General features: G+C 38.2%; 1 protein-coding gene across 5 annotated transcripts in view; it reads left to right on the forward strand.

Moving 5' to 3' along the window:
- LOC145688206 (carboxy-terminal kinesin 2-like) overlaps nucleotides 1-24,358 on the forward strand; it is a 233,128-nt gene that overhangs the window by 9,591 nt on the left and 199,179 nt on the right. The gene's annotated exons all lie outside the window — the stretch shown is intronic.

Below are 24,358 nucleotides of genomic sequence, written 5' to 3' on the forward strand. Positions count from 1 at the left end.
ACCTTATTTATTTACTTATTTTAAAACAGGAGCTTTGGGAAGATTGATTCCTTTTATTAAACAAAAAAAAAAAAAAAAAAAAAAAAAAAAAGTAAGGGTAGATTTTTTTGTAACTAGTTTGGTGATTTAGTGCATAAGAGACCTCTTTGAAATTAATAATGTATAACTGAAATAATGGAGACTATTTTTTTCTCTCTTTACATTATATTAGAAGAATGTATGCAAGTAAGTCGTACAAGCTTAGAAATACATATAGAGCGTGTCCATAAAAGTACTATCATGCTTTAAAGTGGTATTACGTTGCTTTGCATACTCATATTTAAATGAAATTCACCACATTTGAAAGTAAAACTCAAATATTTTTATGCATGCCAATAATGGACGGGGTCAAATACAGAAAAAGTAAATTCAACCATGTTTACTTTGTGATTAGTCGATATGGGTCCATTGTTGGATATTTAGTAGGTAGTGGCTGTTCCTGCTGGAGATTACTTGGGAAGCTTTTGTGTTTTTGTACTATTATGCCGTACTGTTCTATCATAAATTTATTCCTTTCGTTGTGTTGTGTTGTTACTAAAAGATAAGTTTTAAGGAGTTATGACGACTCCACAAGCACAAAGGGTGATATCAATAAAAATAAGTAACTACTCCTGAGAAGTCCTGCTCGAGAATCGGAGTAACTACACCTGGAGTAATCTCCTCCCTCAATTTCGTATCAATAAAACAAGCCACTACTCAGGTCTAGTCTGCTCCAGATTTATGAACGTTTACTCGCGCTTCCTCTGCACGTAGCACTGAGTCGTATCAATAAAAGGAGTGATTACTCATTTCTCCCATTCATCGCGCAGTCATTTCGTTGTTTTTAACCTATGGCGTAGTATCTTAAAAGCCATGAAACGGGCAAGTAGCAACGATAGCTTCAACCAAAGTGCATTTGTGGATATTTTAAAAGAGTTTCCAGTGGTACTTTTAAAGTCACAGCTACCAGAAAGTAAACGAAGGAAAGCCGAAACTTTGAAGGTAATTACAGTGAAATGCAACGAAATATCGAATACATCTACGACTGAGACACAAATCCAAAATAGAATCTTTAATATTCGAGCGAGAATAAAACAAAAATAAAAAACGGGAAAGAAGAAAGTAATACTGAAACCATGGGAATGAACCTATTTGAGCTGATGGATGTTGATTGGAATCCAGCAATATCAAGATTAACACGACAAGCGCATATCACGTGTTGTCCAAGGTCTTTGTAGATTGTTTGGCTTTAAGAACGAAATCAGACACTTGGCTCCTTTGTTTTCTTTTTAAAAAAGTCCAGCCACCCACGTCATAAATCACGTCCATCTGATTGCATTTTCCACACCATACGTGTCCCCTTTCGCCTTGACATAAACAAAATACATTCTCATGTATACACCCTTTCTATCAACGTTGAGTTGAGTTGATTATTAGTTTAACGTCCTTTTCAGTACGGTGCCTATATGAGACAGAGCCCACTGATTAACGTGGAATCCAAACCACATGAGCTCCTGCCGGGAATCGAACGCGGGTCTCCTATGCCAAAGGCATGTACGCCAACCGCTTAGCCACGAAATTAGCTCTTGCTATTAACGTATTAGTCTCCAAAATACTAGGTTTCTTTAATGCCACTTGTGTATGGTCAAGTGCTCCGATAGCACGCGGAAATGTATATTGTTCTTGACACTCTGCCTTTGCTGTTTGTATATTACGCACACTTCCGGAAACAATCCATTTTCAGGTAGTCATAGACAGTACTTTGAGCCACACCAGAATCCCCTGACATTCCGACCTGGAATCCCGGATCACTCACGTAACGCAAGAAAACCAAGGGCACCGATTTCTCTGTAAATTTGGGGGGGGGGGGGGTGCATTCAGATGCAGAAGGTATATATATATCAGGATTTTAAGACAAATTGCACTCTAATTATGCCAAATATTGTATATTCATAAATACAATAGGGAGCCCACATGAGCTTTGGGGAGCCCGGGCCCCCACAGGATCGGCGCCCTTGAAGAAAACCCGCATCTTTTCATCATTACGTAGTCCATCACCCCGAATTTCGGTTGATTCTCCTTAAAAAATGTGCTAATCACTACATTTTCTTTCATAAACTTATAATGCTTTTTGTAATCTCCATTTCCAACATTTCTATGCAGTTTATAAGTTTTTCTACGTAGTAAAACAATCATATACTCTGCCACATTTCGCACGGAGTCACCTATTTAGCTTGCTCCACAAATTTGGAGAAGTTACTAGCATCACAGAGGAGTCTTGATTTTTATTGATATCAAACGCGGAGTAGTTACTCGGCTCGAGAATAGAGGTGTGGTTACTTCAAAAGGGCGGGGCTTCTCCGAGGTCAGCCGAGACGACTAGTGCTTAGTTCTCTTTTTATTGATACCAATGCGAGTAACTACTACAAAATTGGGCGTAATGAGTAACTTCTCCGTTTTATTGATATCACCCAAAGTTTTGGAATATCACAGCATGCAGAGTCTGGTGCAGGTTCAGCGTGCTTTTAGGCAAAGGTTTCAACTTCAAGCTCCTACGCATACGTCAATTTTGAAGTGGTACCGTGATTTTGTGAATCGTGGCTGCATATGTTATCAAAGGAAAGGCCATTCAGGGAAACCATCTGTCAATGCAGGAATTGTGGAACAAGTGCGGAAGCCTCCCATTCAATGTCTATAGGGTATAGTAAAAGGAGAATCAAATGTGACATTTTCATTTAAATTCGATTATCTAAAGCGACGTAATACCACTTTAAACTGATAGTATTTTTATGGACATGCTGTATAATACCTACTTAACAAAGTTAGTCATTTCATGTGAATGTTACGATCTAAACACTAACCTGGATGCATTACATTAAAGATTGCCTGCCAGGTCCATGCTGAGCAACCTTCTGAAAGATACCTAATTGTAAGATAAAATTTCTTTTCTTCATGAATGGTGCAGTAACCCTTAAAATCCAAAATTCTTTCTTGTCACTGTACATGTCGACCCTTCCAGTGACTGGTGATAGGTCTTAATCAGGAAACTTCGTACGGATCAGATTTAAACTCTTTGGTCTGTTGTTACAGTGTTCGGACTTTTGTGTAATGGTTCTGCATAATGTATATTTGTTTGGTATATTTTATGAGGCTGTTTGTTATTTGGCAGTTCAATGATTACCGGAGCTCACGAAGTGAATAGCGAAGAGACGTTATTCAACTCACAGGCTCCAGAAATCGTGATTTTTCCAACAGATTTGGAAGTTGTGTGATTGATCTATAGGTAGATTGCTGTTTCAACGATTGTGGTTTGGAATGATGAGTTTATATTGAATTCTAGTCATTTCAATTTCAAAACTGTGAAAATATTCGCGTTAATTGGTTGTAACAGTGTAAACACATTTGAATGCGTGTTATGCTTTCTGGGATGCAGTTAAATTTTTCCAGGGCGGGTCATATTTGCATGGTTAATGTTAAAAAGCAAAAGAGTTTATGAACAAGTAGTCATCAACTGAGACTGAAAACTCAACAAAATCATTTTTAACTGAACTCTTATACTTAATTTTGTTCAATGCTGATATTGTCCTTTTCAATCCTGCTGATACTCCTGCCAAGTATCATATACCGGCTAAAAGCATATTTGCAAATTAATGTAGTTGCTCATTTTTCAGGATCGCATTGCAATTTATTTCCACATTTACCTACGTTACTTCCATTTCAATATTATACTGTCATGACAGTGCCAATGATATTGTTAAAAGACGACTTGATATGATGCGAATTAAACATTTACTAAAGTTCTACGTTCCGAAACAGCCAGACTATGCTTCTATTTTGAACGTTTCGGCAAGAGGTTATTGTCATCCTCAACATGGATCCTTTCGGAAAACTAACGTTGCAAGGTGTACTACATCACTGTTGATTCTTCCTGTATAAAGAAGATAAGGCACTGTTCCATCGAAGTTCTTCTTGCACCTCTAAATCTCGTAGTTCTGTGCAGTAACCTATATCCTGTTAAGTCTTTATTATTATTATTGTTATTATAGGATTGAAGTTGATGAGAAGTCTTGAGATTTTAAGGATGCAGATTTTAATAGTCGGGCAGATTTGGGGGGAACCGTACCATGTGGTATAAAGTTTTTTTCTTTGCTTTTTGTTATAAAATAGAATGTCCTTTTGCAGATTCAGATTGATGCCACCTTGGCATCCTTGGGCAATTTTCAATATTACGTCATATCTGGCGTCACTGTTTCAAACCTCTCATTTACGTAGTAAACGCTGATGGATGAGTTAAAATCTCAGTAACACAGCAGCCGCACACAGTAAAAAGACTTTTTGTGTGGAATTGGAACATTTTGGTGACCATTCCTGGTACGGGAACAATATAGTGACGTCACAATTTTGGAAAAATATTCGTTTGAAAATGCACTTTAATAATTCACTGTGAACAAAATACTAAAACAAATTGGACCAAACTAAACAAGATGGAAAGGAGAAATATATAGCCTACGTCCCTTGCGTTCACGAGTCCTAATAAACTGTAGCTTATACACTGACCAGCCAGAACATTATGGCCACCTACTTGCTATCGATATGAACTAGGGATGGCCAGATCCGGATATTTTTGGGTCCGGATATCCAGACACTGGATCCGAATCCGAAAAACCGGATCTTGGATCCGAATCCGAAATTTCGGATTTTGGATCCGGATCCGAAACTCCGTGTCAGAAAATTCGGGTGTTCCGAATCAGCAAAGTTTTCGAAATTATTGACAAAGTGATTTTCAATCCTATGCTTAAAATATGATTTTAAGACACTTGGTATGTGATCGTGAGACAGCCTTGCGTTCCCTTCATTCTGTTGATATGTGGTTTTTGTGCTTTAATATGTTACAATTACACCAAATTTGATTGACTAAAACTGTCGACTTTGGTGAGAGCAGTCTCACTGTCAGATTCGATTCTAGTGGAAATGCTCGATCGAGAATGTAGTAAATCTTTTTTAAAGCAGACGTCCTGATAGAAATTTGTCCTTTGTTTTCTGTAACACTAGTCAAATGCTGGGATGAAACAGTCTCAAGCCCAAACTTCTTCATTAGGCTCACTCTGCTTACTTTCCTAATTCTTTCTGAGTTATTGTGGTCACTGAATGAGGCCATTTCCTTGTCGTGATGGGCTAGGCCATAGCTAATAGTACAGCTCATAAAATACAGATCGAATCAAATTAAGGAGCAACTTCCTTTTCTTGCTCTTGATTAGCTTTTTTTTTTCTTTCTTTAAAAATACGTTTCTTTGTGACCGTACCACCCCAGTTAGTATTAAGAATTGTATTAATGTACCTGTATGTGTATACAAAATACCATATGCAGCCTCGAGCAGAGACACGTATCTTTATAATTAGTAATCCACTACTATTAAGTCTGCATAGGTTGTGTAAGGAGCTATATCATTCATGCAAACACATAGGCGGATCCAGGGGGAGGGCGAAAAGTCGTTCGCCCTACCCAGTGGCACCATTAACAGTGTACTTTAGTAATAATTTGTGGCAATTTCAGATCATCTAAGTAATTTTTCACTGCTAGCATCCCCAACCGCCACCCTAAGAATCCCTCCGCCCCCTCCAGCAGTCCGTTCTGGATTCGCCCCTGCGCAAACATAATATACAACTCATTCAAGAGTACATTTTGTTGGCTTTTTAAATTTTTTTTTTATTTTAAAGGATTGTCATTTCTCGTGGCTACTTGCAATTTTGTCCACAGGGATACATGCAATTTCCAGTCATTACGCAAATACATTTATATACTCATTAGACTGCGGCTAGTTGGGGGCTTCGCCACTAGACCCCCGTTACTACGGCCTCGCACCACAAAAGCCTCTAATCATAATCAATTTAAAAAGAAATGTCTGGGGATTCGCTCTTGGACCATCTGATATCTCATTTGATCGGCCTACGGCCTCGCACCTCGTAAACGTACAACCATACCGAATCTCAGTTCAAATATCAAGTTGTATGTAGCAACATTCTGGTATCCCGAGATATACCGAATTTCAGTGCGAGTACGTGGGGGCTGCCCACACATTTGCTCGGTCTATGGCCTCGCACATCATACGCCTGCAAACATAACGAATTTTTGTTCAAGATATAAATACCTTTTCTTCCCACCTCTTTTCTTCTCTTCTAAGACATACATCAAACAACGCTTAAGTACTGTACATATCGAATTATTTCAAATGAAAAGTCCAAATACTAAATTCTATGCTCCCAACCTTCAGAGGTTCCCAGATATCGACATGTTATAATAATTACAATTCCCACCCTCTTCCCTTTCCATCTCTTTTCTTTTCCTTTTTACTAAAACATCAAAAAACATTGAAACACATGTCAAATTATTTTCAATGAAAAAGCCAAATTTCAAATTTGAAGTATCTAACATCAAGAATCTCGGAGATATGGCCATTTTATTGAAATATTTTCCACCCCATTTCCCCCTTCCTCGACGAATTTCCCAAAGTCCTTCGTTAGTGGTATCCTACGCCACAGATCCTATATACTGTCCAAATTTCAAGTTTCTAGCTTAAGCGGTTTGGCCTGTACGGTGACCTGTCACTTAGTCACTCAGGACTTTGCCCTTTTTATATACAGAGATTTAAGATTTTATGGGAAAGCCATGAATTTTGTTCTGAGACCGCCAGTGTCTTAGAGATGTAATAGCTTTGCTATAAACTGACTGATTTGCGTCTGTATGTATTATGTAAAATATCACTTATGATATTTATTTTGCTCGTAATAATAATAATAATAATAAAAAAGAAAGAAATGATTACGAAAATTCAAAGACATTCATGATTTTAGCGTAAAGCTGCAGGAGTTCAGATCATTGGATTAATCATAAGAGCCGACTGTATAAGATAGACTACACTAATTTCCAATGTGGTACAAAGAAAATATGCAGCATTACTATGCAGTTTTTCTGCGTTATAACTCAATCTGGAAAATATTATCATAGGTCTCACAAACAATCGAATTTTAATCCTAACTCGATTAATATATAACAAAAGGTAGATCTATACAACTACTGACTTGAGATGCAAGTGGTATACTTGTAGTGAGTTTAAAGATATACGAAAGACTAAATGATGGGGACCTGCACGGGCCGAATTTTTCGGCCCGAGCCCAATCCAGCCTGAACGTACCTAGGCCCGGCCCAGCCCGGGCCCGAAAAGTTTTGGAGATTTTCGGCCCGAGCCCGGCCCGGCCCGATAAGTTTTTCAAAATTCTTGGCCCAAGCCCGGCCCGGGCCCGATAAATTTTAAAAGTTTTTGGCCCGACCCCAGCCCGATAATTTTTTAAAAAAATAGCTCGAGCCCCAATCTTTCTCAAAATTTAGTTCTAAATTTGACCTAAGCCTCAGAAACATTTTCTAAACTCTGGTTCACAACTTGACGTTTGCCTCTCGAATGGTACCATTGCCTCCTAGAACTTTGCCAGTGATCAAGAGAACAAAAACTCCATTCCCTGTAACACAAATCTAACTTTATTGATTTTTAGCATAAAGTGAAGATGGCAATATTGTTTAGCGACAGGCCAAATATTCCCACCCCTTCATTTTATATTTGGAGTTCAGTGAAGGGCAAGGTCGGAGCTCAATTTACCGCATAATGCCTTCAATCCTCTATAGTGTAAGTGGAGCCGCTAAGCAACACAAACTGTAAATAACTATAGCATTCTTTGTAACATTTTTCACGGACACACTTCTTCAACGTTTGGCTTTATTCCAATTACCGTTTAACGAAAGTCAATAATTGTAAATGAATTGCAATTGATCGGCCCCAGCCCGGCCCGACCTGAAGAGAAATCAGTGTCGGCCAGCCCAAGCCCGGCCCGGCCCAAAAAAATAACAGTGTCGGCCCGCCCAAGCCCGGCCCGGCCCAAAGAAATAACAGAGTCGGCCCGCGGGCCGGGCTTCGGGCCAGGCCCGGCCCGTGCAGGTCTCTAGTGTGCGCAACAGTGGTCTAACCCCGAAAAATGTGAAAGTGAGATTTTGATGTAATCTCTTGTCATTTAAATTGAATTGTCTTCCCACTGAGTTAGATAAAAATTCTAATAAAAAAGATCCGAAACTTCGGATCCCCATCCAAGATCTAAAATTCCGGATCCGGGATCCGAATCCGTCTGGCCATCCCTAATATGAACCTGTCCAGGCGATAGCAGCGTCACCTGACTAGGAATGCCTGCTAGTCAGACAGACACACGTACAGTGCATGTAGTATCAGGGAGTGTGCTAGTCGTGTGTAGAATGAAAAATGCTCCCAATCCATATGAGTTTGACTGAGGGCAGATTATAATGGCCCGGAGGCTCGGCACGGGCATTTCGGAAGCTGTGCGACTTGTCAGGTGTTCGAGGATTGCTGTGGTGAGTGTCTTCAACAAGTGGCGTAACCAAGGTGAAACGACGTCCAAATGTCGAGGGGTTGGGCGACCCCCTCATTACAGATGTCGGACGTCGTAGGCTGGAAAGACTGGTGAAACATGACAGGCTTCGAACTGTAGTGGAAATAACATCATACTTTAATGCTGGACAGAGTACAAGTGTGTGTGTGATCACACAGTGCACCGAACCCTCCTAACGATGGGCCTGCGCAGTCGACAACCCATCCATGTGAAAATGTTAACAGGACGACATCTGCAGCTACAACTGAAATGGACACATGACCATCGCCACTGAACCTTGGCGCAGTGGCAGTGTGTTGCATGGTCTGACGTATCCCGATACCTTTATCATGTCGATGAGAGGGTGCGAATCCGTCGTCTTCCAGGGAAACAGCTCCTTTACACTTGTACTGCGGGAGAGAGACAAGCTTGCGTGGCTCAATTATGCTCTGGGGAACATTCATGTGGGCATCCATAATCCAGTGGAGCTTGTGGAAGGTACCACGACAACCAAGGCATGTCGTACACTGATTGCAGACCACGTACATCCCTTCATGATGGTCATGTTTCCAAACGGCAGTGACATTTTTGAACAAGATAATGCGTCATGTCACAAGGCCACGAGTGTGATGGAGTGGATCGAGGAACACAGTGGCGAGTTCCGATTGATATGCTGACCCCCAACTTGCCGGATCTGACCCCAATCGAATACCTTTGTGATGTGATTGAGAGCGTGCCGTCAGAACACATCGTCCCCCTCCTCGGAATTGACGGGAATTAGGTGACATGTGTGTGTGCAGATGTGGTGTGAACTCCCTCCAGCGACCTGCCAAGACGCGTCGCCGCTGTTATCCGTGTCAAAGGTGGACATATCGACTATTACGTAGGTGGCCATAATCTTCTGGCTGATCAGTGTATTTATCAAACAACAATGACATCACGACGGTACTTTGCAGCTACCTCGTATCTAAAATAATAAACAACTTTACAGGAGGAGAAAATAAGTTTGAAAGAGTTGGAGATTAGTTAAAAGTCAGCGACTTTTTGATGAAGAAGTTAATTTTGTTATCGTAATTGACTTCTCCATCAGAAAAGTCGCTGACTTTCAACTAATCTTCAAATTTTTCACTTATTTTTTCTTCTGTAAGGTTGTGTCTTGTTTTTGAGATACGAGGTAGCTTCAAAGTACTATCATGTTCTCTACAGCAATAATGGGTGAGATTTCTGAACATATCATATACGGTTCCTTTGTTAGGTAACAGTATGTGGTACATCATCGCATTCCCATCAATTAACTCAACATCTGGAGATATGGTCTCGGAAGACAGTACAGCTAGTTTCTTCACAAGAACACTTTTATCGCCTTTTCCCATGTTCCCATATCCACTGAAAAGACTAAATGGTAAAACAGATAGTTCAAATTTGAGAAAATATAAGAGATCCATTTGCCTCTTCGGCGATATAACTAATAATCGGCTGTATTCTTTTTTTTAACATCATATCCTTCCTTCCTTTCCAAGTTTGAATTTCTTTTTGGATGACGAAAGGGTATTCGCGGTTTTTCTTAGACTGTGGTGGAATCCATGCGGAAAATTATTTTTAAAATCTGAAACCATTTTATCACCAATCTCCAGAGCATCTTCTACATTTACATTAACGTCGCCTGTATTTCCTTTATTGACGTTAACAATATCATTAATTTCAGTATTTAGTGGATAAATGCATTGTTGGAAAGCTTTTCTTATCTTCTCTCGGTCAAGAAATTTTGATCAAGAACTGTACGGCTGGTTTCCTCCTCTTTATGAGTATTTTCCTTGGAATCCTCTTCCATCCGATCCATTGATATGACACGGTATTGCAGAAATGATAAGATAGAATCCATCCGGAAACTTGATCTTGAGAAAGTGTCATCAGAATGCCTTCTCCTTTCTAATTTAAGTTTGATCTCCAAACTAATCTACATGATCACATTCCAAGGTCCAGTTCTACGTTGCAAACACTGTGTCCTTCTAAGACAGTGTCTTTAAACTCAGAAGGGAGAGCATTTTCCATCTCAGCAATATGCCACGTTATGTATCTCGCATAGTTGAAATGTGCAGCTGCTTTTCAAAAAAGCGCTTTAGACAGTACAGCTTAATTAACCAGTCACCCTCTCTTTGTGATCTAATAAACAACTGAGTAATGACAACAGGGATAATTAACATGCCAGTCCTCAAACTAACTAGTTGGGTTTATCCTTGCTTTGTGAAGTCTAAACTGTAGCTCTCCTACTGTGTTAGTTCCATCGTGAATAAAGTCCTCAAGAACGGATGCCACCGTACGCAATCCTCGCACTGCTCTCACCCATACGTTTCCGGAAACCATGTTTCTCATACCTCCAAATGCTGACTAGCAAATCCTCCTAACCTCTTCCTCTCATAGAATATCGAATGAATCCAATGAATGACATTAGTGTGTGCATCATACCTGGTCTAGCAACAAAGTGATGCCGGCGCTCAATGTCAGACCACTTGCTTTTCGTTATAACATTGTATATTTGCATGTCTGCTGTGATATGTATACAGGATATTTTTTCTGACAACTTCTTCCACATAACACAACGTTTTAAGAACAGTATCTGGATGGGATGGTGGAGAATTAATAAGTGGCCCAAACATATAGCGTGCTGGAGTTGACATATAGTTTGTTTGTTTGGCAATTCTGTTCATGTACTCCGACCATTCTATATCGTCACCAGTCCGAATAGTTTGCAACCACTGCACGTCCATTACTAGTGCATGAGAAATATTCTCTGAAGTTTTGATGATATTATCGAGAGATTGACCTTTCGTGATAGCCACAAAGGGTTCCTTTGGACCGCGGTATGCATAGGCATTACTTGTAGCAAGTCACTGTATCTGAGATGATACAAAGATGACGTGCTATTGTTAATCCATATGGTCGGGTCATCGGGTAAATATGATTTCTGTACACTATACGTAATAGCGTAACATAAACACCCTTATCTTACTTTTTAACTTTATACAGGTTTTTTTTTTTACTGTGGTGCTTTCATGAGTAAGAAATATTTATTTTATATTTTTCTTTGCCATTTCCTTTGGTTTGGTCCAATTTGTTTAAATATTTTTTTCGTAGCGAATTATTAAAGTGAATGAATATTTTTCCAAAATTTTGACGTCAATATATTGTTCCCATATCAAGAATGGTCATCAAAATGCTTCAAATTGTTGAAAGTTTTAAGTACATGTATCCTGCCAAAAATTGCTTTTTACTGTGTATGGTTGCTGTGTTACTGAGATTTTAAGTCATCCGTCAGCGTTTACTGCGTAGATTAGAGGTGTGAAACAGTGACGTAATGTATGACGTAATATGGAAAATTGCCCAAGGATGACAAGGTGGCATCAATCGGAATTTGAAAGAGAACATTCCAATTCATAATAAAAAGCAAAGGAAAAAACTCTGTACCATGTGGTACGGTATAGTGAATTTCACCATTGCTATCTTCTCGACTATAAATTTGTGCGTAGATAATGAGAAACCTAAGATTCTAAGAGGACAGATTTCAAATTTATAGATCAGACGATATCAAGATTCTCAATACACGGTTTTAACTTCCGTAATTTCTTTTTCCCCTATGTTTGTTTATCAGTAAAGAGGTAATGAACCACGAGTGAAGCAAGTGAGACATCAGTTCAATGTTTAATTACTTTTGGTGTGTGTATCCCACTTAAAAAGACAAGATTATAATTATTCCATAGACCTACATATTATGTCATTCAAATGAAAGTAGTATGAAACCAGATATCCATATTCTCGTGAAAAGTCTATAATGTTATACAGTGTTGCAACATTCCATTAATATTGGTGGTTCAGGATAGTGATGAGTCTGACTATCATATTTACAGTTTTATTTTTGGCGCTGAGAAGGACGGGGCCGCGGTGGCTCAGTGGTAGAGCGTTCACTTCTGGCGCTTGGGGTCCCGGGTTCGATCCCTGCCCCCGCCAAGTGAACTTTGAGGTGGACAAACACCGTGTGCGTGGGTTTTCTCGGGGTTCTCCCACTTTCTTCATTCCACCATCTCTCATCATCACAGTCTCTTTTAGCCTAACCGGCATAACCGTGGGACGTAAAACTCAAAAAAATTCATTCGCTGAGAAGGACGTATTATTTCAAACAGTTATTTAACGTCACATTGTTCTATACTTTCTAATGGCAATTTCGTTCATTCAAAAACTTGCAGATAATCAGGTTCTTTTGTTTTTTTTTTTTATTTTATGTATTTATTTATTTTTATTTTTCTGTGTGGTCATCGAATTTGAGCGTTCCTTTTCAGCATTGAAGCTATATGAGATGTGGATATACAGTTTAAGTTGAAATCCAAGTCACTGTAATGCGTTCATTTTTAAATGCCCTCCCATCAGGAATCGAATTCGGGACCATGGGCACCTCAGTCACAAGCGCTAGCCACTAAACCAGCAGTGAGCTCTATATGTCTTCATTGTATCCAGTTAAGATAGGAATACGTCTTTTTAGTATATTTACAAATAATACTCTTGTGCACTCTTATAACAATAATGCTGTAACGCTCTTCATTTATTTTTTGAGTGTGACGTAAGATTAACATTTTCAAATTCTTGTTTCATACTATAATGAAATTTCATTTTAATGACTTAAATACATATCTTGTTTTTTTACTAAATTTTCACAAAAAGGTAATCTATATATATAAAAGAGAACGCACAAAATCCTTTGTCCGCTCATCACGCTAATACGGGTGAACCGATTTCTTTCATTTTTGGGGGGTTGTTAGGATTTGGATTCTAGATGGTTTTTATCATATCACTTTAATTTTCAATTACCAGTGTCTTGAGATAATTGACCAATCAGGTGTAAATACGTACAAAAAATCCTTTGTCCGCTCATCACGCTAATACGGCTGAACCGATTTCTTTCATTTTTGGGGGGTTGTTAGGATGTGGACCCTAGATGGTTTTTATCATATCACTTTAATTTTCAATTACCAGTGTCTTGAGATAATTGACCATTCAGGTGTCCATACGTAGAAATCCTTTGTTATTAGTTCATCATAGGTATAAAAATAAACGTATTTATATGCAACCCGCATGACCCTGTGACTCGGCGGGTTAACATAACTAACAGGCGCTATAAATCACTTGAAAGCGAAAAAGTAAAAATTATCTAAGTAACAAAGTTTATTGCGTTCCGGGGTGACCGCAGCGAAGCGGGGTGAACGCTGCTAGTTCATATTTAATTGGTACTTCGTATCTACAATCTAATTAAACATTATGATAAAAATATATGTATTAGCAATCTAAATTAAATTAAAAATAACTAGTTCTCATCGAAATAAGCGGCTGTATGATATTTCGTAGAGAACAAATGTCTCCTCTTCAACTTGCTTTGTTGGCACCCTATTTCTTTTATGAATGCAGCAGTAAAATTCTTCGTTCAGAAAATCCTTATGAGTCCCATAAATTTGTCTATAGAATTTTGTAGTATGTGGAAAGCAACGAATGGAAATGAATGATTGTGGCGTCATATAATCGTAGTATTCTTTAGATGTGCATTGCAGCGTCCATCTGACTTCCGTTATTGCTGTTGTACATGCCTTAAAGATTTTTGTGTTTGTGATATGACATCTTTAGTTTGTAACAGTGAGTAATAAATGTGGTACTGCAGGTTTTCGTTTAACGTGTGGATTTGAATATATGCAATATGCTTAGTGCCATTTGAGAGAAATATAACATTAGGTTCCGTTTGCAACACTGTTGATCTAGTTGTATTGCAGAGTATGTTAACAGTGTGTCCCTGTCGATATTTACATCGTACAAAATTTCGGCAATATTTATTAGTTTAAAAGTTTCAAGAGCTTTTCAAGATAAATTATCCGCCCCATACAGAGCAAAAGAAAAGAAATCATTAACTCCAGTGTGATTTTTTAATATTAAATTGTGCATTGATTCTGGTAACATTGAATGTCACTTTTATGCTCAAAGTACTACAGAAGTCTTACTGCTTGAAATAAATCCAAATTTATGGAACTTCCATTCATGAAGATTTTCTCATCAAAGAAATTATTGAGATATTCATAGAAATAAACCTATAAATATGGCACCCACAAAGCAGGTTAAATACGAATCATTTCCCTTCAGTTATGAGTAACGTAACTATAATCTCGATTGGACGAATATAATTTCTATGGAGTTTTTTTTAAATAATTCATGTGTCTAAAATGATGTTAGGGGTTTTAATTACGTTGTGCATCCGAGATACGTAAAGTTCTAATTATCCTTTTATTGGAATTTACTAGAGGAAATATTTTTATTCTTCCTAACTGTGCTATGCATGAGTTTCGTAAGTCTTGTAGAACGCTTATGTCTGTGTGACTTGTCAACATTTATCAAAGCAAACACGGTAAGAGATATCGAGAAGTTTATATTGCAGATTCTTCTTTGGACCTCTATTCAACCCAGAGGTAGTAAAAGTCAATCATTTCCGGTTTCAACGTGTATAGCTATAGATTAAAAATGGCAACAGATTGCGATATATATATATATATATATATATATATATATATATATATATATATATATATATATATGCGAGGTGTGGCAATTAAATAACGAGACTGCCCACCTCCTGTCGCGCAGGATCCTGGGGGCGAGGTAGCTACTGATGTGTTGTTGATCTTGAACCTTTATGAGCAGCCACTGTTTGTCTCTTGATTCTGAAGGCTTTTCTTTTCTTTCCAGGCTTGCATGAAGAGGACAGTGTTCTGTAGTAGTGCCGGAATCATGGTGAACAGTAAAGTTGAGCAGCGCATTAACATCAAATTTCTGGTGAAATTAAACAAAACACCGACGGAATGTTGTGCAATGTTAAAAGAGGTGTATGGTGATAATGCTATGTCACGTGCACGAGTTTTCGAATGGCACAAACGATTTTCAGAAGGTAGGGAGGAGGTTGAAGATGATGAACGGACGAAAATGTTCAAAAAATTAATGAACTTGTGCGGAAAGAGACGTCTGAGCATTCGGATGATCGCAGATATGACTACATTAAGAAAGAGACAGTAAGACAAATTTTGCATGACAATTTACACATGACAAAAGTTTTTGCAAAAATTGTCCCGAAAAACCTCTCTCATGAACAAAAAGACATTCAAAAGACTATTTGCTGTGACGTCATGGAACGACTCAAAGCAGAACCAGACTTGCTAACACGTGTCATCACATGTGATGAAACATGGATTTTCCAGTATGACCCCGAGCCTAAGCGTCAGTCCGTGCACTGGAAGACTCCCACATCGCCAACTATGAAAAAAGCACGAATGAACAAGTCGAGAGTGAAGGCAAAGCTCATCGTTTTTTTCGATATCAGGGGTATCATCATGACTGAATGGGTGCCTCAGGGTCAAACGGTGAATTAGACCTACTACAAAGAAGTCCTAATTAAGCTGAGGGAAAGAATAAGGAAGAAGAGACCGGATTTGTGGAAGAACGATGCATGGATCCTCCATCAAGACGATGCGCCTGCCCATACCTTTCTGTGAAGCAGTTTTTAGCAGCCAAGCGCATTCCTGGGCTTGACCATCCCCGTATCCCCCAGATCTGGCTCCCTTTGACTTGTATCTATTCCCAAAAGTGAAAAGTGCATTGAAGGGAACACATTTTCAGTCTGTGGAAGAGGTGAGACGAGAAACGGCAGAGTTGTTGAACAGGGTGACATCTGATGACCTACAGTATTGCTTTGAACAATGGAAGGCACGCATGCAGTGGTGTATAGATAGGGGAGGGGAGTATATTGAAGGGGATAACAGTCAATTGTAACTTTCTTTGCAATACATCACATTTATGACACCAGTTTCGTTACTTAATTGCCACGCCTCGTATATATTCAATCAATTGAGCCTCGCAAGAAAACATGCCATAACCACCTGCAACACTGTCAAAACTTAAGTGATTCAAATTTACTAGTATACTCGGTTTCAGTAATGGTTTCCATAGAGCAAAAACTGTAAAAGATATCGGAAAGCCATCTTTTGCAATCGATTGTCTCAAGAATTGGTTCCATCTTCTCCGTTAACCCATTATTCAAACTAGAGATGGTAGAAATCAACTATTTCCGCTTTCAACGTTGATCGTCACAGAAAAATTGTAATACATAGCGACAAGCGGTACTTCACAATTGACTCAGCGGCTCAAGACAACATATTGTCACCATCTGCATGATTTCCAAAATCGGAAGTGGTTAACATTTACTACTACTTTGGTTTCAGTTTTGATACGCATACAGCAAAAACGGTGAGATGTATCGAAAAGCTTTTCTGCAATCAACTTATCGTCTCAAGAACAGATGACATCTTTTCCATTAAACGTCTGTTTAAATAGGAAGTGGTAGAACCGTTTCCGGCTTGATCGTTGATATCCGCAGAAAAAAACGGTAATATATAGCGATAAGTGTTTTTTCTGTATTCAATTTAGCGTCTCATAGCATCACCACTTGCAATAGTCTACAAAACCGGAAGTGGTTGAAATTTACTAGTACAGCGTTCCCCACAAAAAAGCAGAAAATTTGGATTTTCTACAATAAGAGCGATTGTATGTGCAATAATGTGTGTTATATGCAGTTGTATAGTTTTGTGCTGTTCCATTGTGTATATTACGTATGTGCACCCATATGTTCCAAGACATTAACACAGTTATGGGTAATCACGAATGGACATAGCAACAAGACGGTGCGAAGGCCCATACAGCAGTTGATACTGTGACATGGATAAGAATTGATACTCCTGACTTCATCGAACCTAACGACTGGCCGTCTAAAAGTCCAGATCTCAACGTGATGGATTATTGCATTTGGGGTATACTGCTACAGAAGGTTCAAGAACACAGGAGAGACAGCACAAACATTGATGGCCTGAAAGCTGTACTGACAGACGCCTGGAATAACGTTACACTTCAAACTATCCAGAATGCCACCGGAAATTGGTTACAACGTCTACGCCGCTGCGTGGAAGCCAAAGGGAATCATTTTGAGTACTTGCATTGATTATGAACATTCAAGTGACAGTGTCAGTAAAATATAAATGAAAATGTGTCCACCTCATATTACAGAATCTACAATAATTCCTGCTTTTTTGTGGGGCACCCTGTACTTCCGGGTTCAGTTCAATATATATATATATATATATATATATATATATATATATATATATATATATATATATATATATATATATATATAACATAATCTATATATATAAAAGAGAACGCACAAAATCCTTTGTCCGCTCATCACGCTAATACGGCTGAACCGATTTCTTTCATTTTTGGGGGGTTGTTAGGATTTGGACCCTAGATGGTTTTTATCATATCACTTTAATTTTCAATTACCAGTGTCTTGAGATAATTGACCAATCAGGTGTGAATACGTAAAAAAAATCCTTTGTCCGCTCATCACGCTAATACGGGTGAACCGATTTCTTTCATTTTTGGGGGGTTGTTAGGATGTGGACCCTAGATGGTTTTTATCATATCACTTTAATTTTCAATTACCAGTGTCTTGAGATAATTGACCATTCAGGTGTCCATACGTACAAATCCTTTGTTATTAGTTCATCATAGGTATAAAAATAAACGTATTTATATGCAACCCGCATGACCCTGTGACTCGGCGGGTTAACATAACTGACAGGCGCTATAAATCACTTGAAAGCGAAAAAGTAAAAATTATCTAAGTAACAAAGTTTATTGCGTTCCGGGGTGACCGCAGCGAAGCGGGGTGAACGCTGCTAGTATAATATATAAGCAGATTCAGCGTCCTGAGAATGCATTTAATCTCGACTTCTGTCTGTCTGTCCAAACCGAATTAGGTGAAAATGTACGATTTTTCGCTACAACACTGATCGCATGATGGATAAATCGGAAATAGATATCGACAGACTTTCTTATACAGGGTGTTTCAGAACAACACCGACAACGTTTGGGAGGTGATTCCTGACATCAAGATAAGACAAAAAGTATAGACCATCCTGGGTGCACAAGTGCTTCCTTTCGGATTTATAGACTACTGAAAACATGAAAAAAATGAAATTTAAAGGTCCATAGCTCCAAAACTATGGTACCTACTGAAGTCGGGTCAAGACTTCACTTTGGAACTAGTATGTGCTCTATCCAAAAGTCCACGTTTCAGAACCCTGCCGTACTTCCGCAACCATTTTTACAGAGACAGTTGGTGAACACTTCAAATTATGTACCCGCAGCCAAACTCCCTCCATAAAAGTTGTTGTTTGAGTACGTTAGGATTGTGAAACCTGTATTTTTGGATAGAGCTCATGTAAGTTCCTAAGTGAAGTCTTGACCTGACTTCAGTAGATCCCATAGTTTTGGAGGTATCGACATTTAAAGTTCATTTTTTCATATTTTCGGCAGCCTATATCTCCAAAAGGAAGCATTTGTGCACCCAGGTTGATCTATACTTTTTGTCTTACCTTGGTGTGAGGAATCACCTCCCAAACGTTGTAGCTGGTGTTTTGAAACAGCCTGTATATAGAATCAGTGCCCAAAGAACTTCTCACTTTTGATTCTATTCCTTTATTGGAACCGGTAGTTATATATACACTACTTCAATTTGAGTAATAAAGTTGCATAGCTTGAAAGTGTATCGTAGTTTCACATTGTGAAACAAAACTAACTCATTCTTAAAAAAAAAAGTATTGTTGTAAACGAAAGTTCCTTACATCACAAAAGTAAAATTTGGAAATAACAGTTCTTCGCAGTTTGTGAAGTACATCATATCCTCATTTAAGTAAACAATTGTAATTCCAAGATTACCCACATAGCTTCAGAATAATTCAACGTAGAAAACGCAAACAAATGAATGAATTTAGCTTATGAAGGCTGCTGGCAAACTTTCTGCGAACTATTACTTACAGTGGCGCTAATTTTCCGATATTATTATTAGATTCGGAAGAATAAATTTTTCTATGGTTAAATTATATTTGATTATTTATTTGCCACAACAGTTAAAAAAAACTTGGGAACCGCTGTTTGGAATGCAACAGCTGCTTCAAATGCCCCAAGTCTCTCGCTACGTACCTTATTTTTCATCTATGGGAACAAGTCATTAGATGTTAAATGAGATGAGTACGGAGAGTGAATCTTTCAATATTTTTACTGACAAAAAGTCGAAAGTTAGGTGGAACTGGCGTTGTGGCGGTGAAGAATGATGCTACGATTTGGGTTAGTTTTATGTAATTCATTGAAGACCTCTGGCAAACAAATTGCACACTACTCAGTATTTTCTGTCCTTTTATCTTCTAAAGCTGTGTTTGCCACATGTCCAATTTATCAAGGAACAAGCAATTATTTGTTTGTCAACACTCCTCAAACGAAGAACTTTTGTTGGTTTCAGCTTACTTTGAAACACCCAAACTGCGTTTAGTTTCGGATTCGTATCAATACATCCAAGTGTCGTCCTCTGTAACGATGTAGTACACCAAATTTGACTTGGTTGGTTGAAGTTTTAGAGCATTTCTTTACACCAATTGACACGAACTTTTTTTTAAAACTTCGATCAAGTTGTGTAGAATCCAACGAGTTTAAAGTGACCATCCAAAATCGTATGTGTTGTTTTTATGTCAATGTTTAAGGATGTCTGAATCTCATGATATGTCACATGACGATCTCTCTGAATGATTTCACACACAACAACATTACTGGCTACCTTTAGGAAATTCATAACTGAGAAATGTATAACCACGCTGGAATTCGTTAAACTAATTGTACACAGTCCTATTGGATGCCGAATGAAGTCGCCCGATGCAGTGTTTCGGTGAAATCATGAAAATCATTGCCTGGAATTTCATTTCACGCAAGACTACTACTTCAAGTTGCTGTGAAAAATAAGCGGATAGGCATAATTATAATTAATATAGAAATGTCTATTCTTCCAAATTTTGTTGTAGTGAAACAGAAGCGCTACTGTAAGCAGTAGTTTGCAGAAACTTTTCTATGAGCCCTCGTTCACTGCAGAACATGACACCAGATGCCGGTCACTATCATATCAATAATACGAGACGTTTAAGCTGGATGGGATACTCGCAAGCTAGGAAAAATTCATCATAGTTCATCGAGTTTGTAGCACATTCGAGTCGCCAAGCCTGGGGGGAAGGTAAAATTTAGGTAGACTGAGAAATTACGAAACTCTTTATAAAATAAGATCTTGAGTGGGTAACAGTTCAAGCTGTATTAGTTCTGCATAGCATATGCTGTTGGGAAGTTTTGTTTCTATGGTGATCAATCTGCACGTTTCGTACTCTAGGAAGTTAGCTCATTATTCGGAAGAGAAAGAACGCTACAATACTTGACTGAGGTATATTGTAAACTATTACCATTATACTGGTTCCATGTCTCGAGTCCATAGAAGAGAGATGCAAGACAAAACATTTACTGAGTTGCATTTAGACAAATTTGTGATTGTAATGAAGGAAGAGTTATGATTTAGTTTTAATATTATATGTGTATTATGAGAGTAATACATAGTCGTGCTATTTTGTATTTTTTATACTGGTGCACGCATACTCTTTGTATAACGGCAGTTATGAAAAGAAGTTACAGACAGGACTCGAACCCACACTAAGAACATCTGTTTACTTAAAAAAGACTAATTATACCATGAAGGCACTGCCAGGGTGCCACGCGTCGGGAATTTCGGGAAAAGCCGGAATTACGCGTGACTTTTTAAGGCCTTGAAAAAACCTGGTAAAGTGCGTGAATTTATCTATAGATCCTTGAATTTTTAAAGAATAAACCAAGTTACAAATTTGCGGCTTTATTAATATTTTAAAATATTTTACAGACACTGCATTTCCGTTGAGGTAAATTCCCTTGTTAGATGCATTAGGTACAAGGGCAGATATTTAGAATCGTCTCCAATTTTCGACGAAAAAAAAAAAAAAGTCTTTATTGGCCTGTGAATCGATTTTGTAGTGGGTATCTATAATTGTTCTCTTCTCAGGTTCATGATGTCAGGAAGACCATCAAAGGGTTCCCAGTGCCATGGTAAGACTTAGTTTCAAGAAGGTTGGCTCAGGGATTGGGCTAGTCAAACGTGAAAGAAATGTTTATAGTGCAGATTGCCGATTTTGTCCTCAGGCTATTATTCCTGCTGCCAATATGGGACGCCAAGCATTAATTGGCAATATGCAGGGGAAGAAACATACAGAAAAGCAGAAAGCCTGTAATTCGTCCAACCTTCACACATTTATAAGAAGATCACAAATACCAAGTTCGGCTTCTTCATCGGCACTGAAAAGCCGAGAAACGAACGCTGTTTCATGTTCAGCTTCCTCGTTAGGTGTGAGAAGCCCAGGAACTAACACTATTTCATGTTCAGCTTCAAGGTCAAGTGTGAAAAGTCTAGAAACTAGCACTATTTCGTGTTCAGCTTCCTCGTCAGGCGTTGTCTGTGACAAATCTAATGGCAATAGTAATAATATTGGATCTTCACTCAAGTGCCTTCAGGAAGTACCTGTTAAACAGTGGTGTTACTGGTGTGGAAATTAAATGGTGTTTACAAGTAACTTACAGACACACATCCTTCCGTTCTGCGAAGAAAGATGTATAATTATTTCCCTACTTCTCCCAGACAGTGAAATAGCAGCAAAAATGCAACTGGGCCGTACTAAAATAGGTTATATTTTATTTGGACTAACACCCCATTTTAAAAGGGAATTTCTTAATATAATACACACAGTGTGCGGTAACGGTCCATTTGTTATTGGGTTCGATGAGTTACTTAACAAAGTGTCGGAGAAAAATAGACGTCAATGTCTGATTTTGGGATACTACTAAGGGAGATTTGTACTCGTTACCTGACTTCTGCTTTCTTTGGACGAAGTACAGCCTCAGATCTCCTAGGAGCATTCATGGACTCTGTAAAACCCCTTGATGTAAAACATATCATACAGGTTTGTATGGATGGACTCATGGTAAATTTAAAGTTCCTTCAGGAGTTTAATACATTTCTGAAGTCAGAGGAGTGTGGCTATTGTCCTTCGAACTTGTGGCTTGCGTACATTAAATAATGCTTTTAAAATTGCTATGCTCGCAGTAGATTGGGATATTGCAATTTTTTTTTTATTTCATTTTTTGTATAATTTATTCAAGAATGTTCCTGCAAGGAGAGCTGTATGTAGTGAATTAACAAGTTTCGATACATTCCCATACAAATATTGCTCTGTCCATTTGTTATTAAATGGAAAAGTAGCACAGCGAGATCTTGATATGCTTCCCTGCCTCAGAGAATTTGTGAAACAGGTACCATCTTTGAAAGATGGTGGCAAACCGTCTTGTGGCAGTTATGAAGTAGTAAAACATTGTCTTGAAGACCCTGTGTTAGGCCCCAAACTAGCTTTCTTTAAAACCATAGCTAGTGACATTGAAAAATTTCTCACAGATTTAGCTCTCTTCCTATACTCAGAGCTGCACACGAGTTTGTTTGTTTGTTTGTTTGGGTGAGTGTGAGCTTGTCGTGCAGTTATGCAAAGATGTGTGAGACAAGAACGTTAAATTTTAAGATTGATGTACAGAAAGAAAAAAAACTTACCTATTTCAGCAAATGTTGATGTAGGATTTGCCGCTAAAACAGGAAATAAAGAGACGTCGGAAAAATGGCAGGGATATTGCGAAGATCTAACCAAGTTCTGGAGCGATTTTTGAAGAATATTGCGAAAATGGTCATAAAAACGGAGGAACGATTTCCACTGAAATTTTTAAGTTCCACAAAAGTCGTGCTGGAATCCAGAGGTTGCTGCATGTGATGAAGGAATGGTCCGTTTCAAGAACTTTTAACCATATTGGTTGAAAACAATTGGCTTGACGGCCACACAGATGATGTCGCTGCTCAGCAGTATTGTTCTCTAATTAGTAATCCAAATACCAGAACGCGTCTTGAATCTTTTGATAAAAGGTTTCACAGACTTGATAGATTGTGGTCTAATGTTGTTTCTGCCCACAAAAGTGAGACAGATACCTTGAAAATTCTCCATTATACACTAATACTCTCTCACGGAAATGCACATGTGGAAAGAGGCTTTTCCGTAAATAAGGAATGTCTTTTTGAAAACATGGCAGAAGAAACTTTCGTTGTACAGAGAACTGTGTATTACACTATCAGATACAATGGAGAAGCCAGTAGCGTAAAAAATCACAAAATATCTTCTGAATGCTGTCCGTTCTGCTAGACAGAATTATCAAGCTGCTTTGGCTGAGAAAGGGAAGAAGAAAGAATGTGAAAATGAAAAAGGCATGAACAGGAAAAGAACGAAGTTGTTAATCAAGAAGCTAGAAAGTAAAAATGCTAAAATAAAGACGGAAGGAAAGCTAAAGTGACATTGACAGTGAACTAGAAAAGGCCTATTCAAAACTCACGTAACATGAGTTTTTGATGTATGGATCAGTTAATGAAGCTTCAGTGACATTCATAATTTTCTACAGTTCTTTTCTTTATTACAATATATATTGAGTGTGTGTGTGAACAGAATATTCTAGTAGTAATTTGATTTATTGAATCTGCATATTCGTTTGATGTAATATATATAAATGATATATACACCTATCTGTTCGGGTATTGTGGAATTTATGAAATAACTTCCTTACAAAAGTCCTTGAAAAATGTTATGCTGCTGGAAAACCTGGAAATATGCGTGAATTTTATCTTGCCGTTTGAGTGGCCACCCTGCACTACTCTAATACTTCTCTTATTTTTCTCTTTTGTGACTTGATTCTTGTGCGCCCTGTATAGGTTTGGATCATCTGTCAACCAGTATGGAAACTTTTTATTTTTCTTCCTTTTTTTATTATTTCTTACGATTATTCTCTACAT

The sequence above is a fragment of the Thermobia domestica genome, chromosome 6 (genome assembly GCF_964235325.1).
Source record: "Thermobia domestica chromosome 6, izTheDome1.hap1.1, whole genome shotgun sequence".
NCBI lineage: Eukaryota > Metazoa > Arthropoda > Insecta > Zygentoma > Lepismatidae > Thermobia > Thermobia domestica.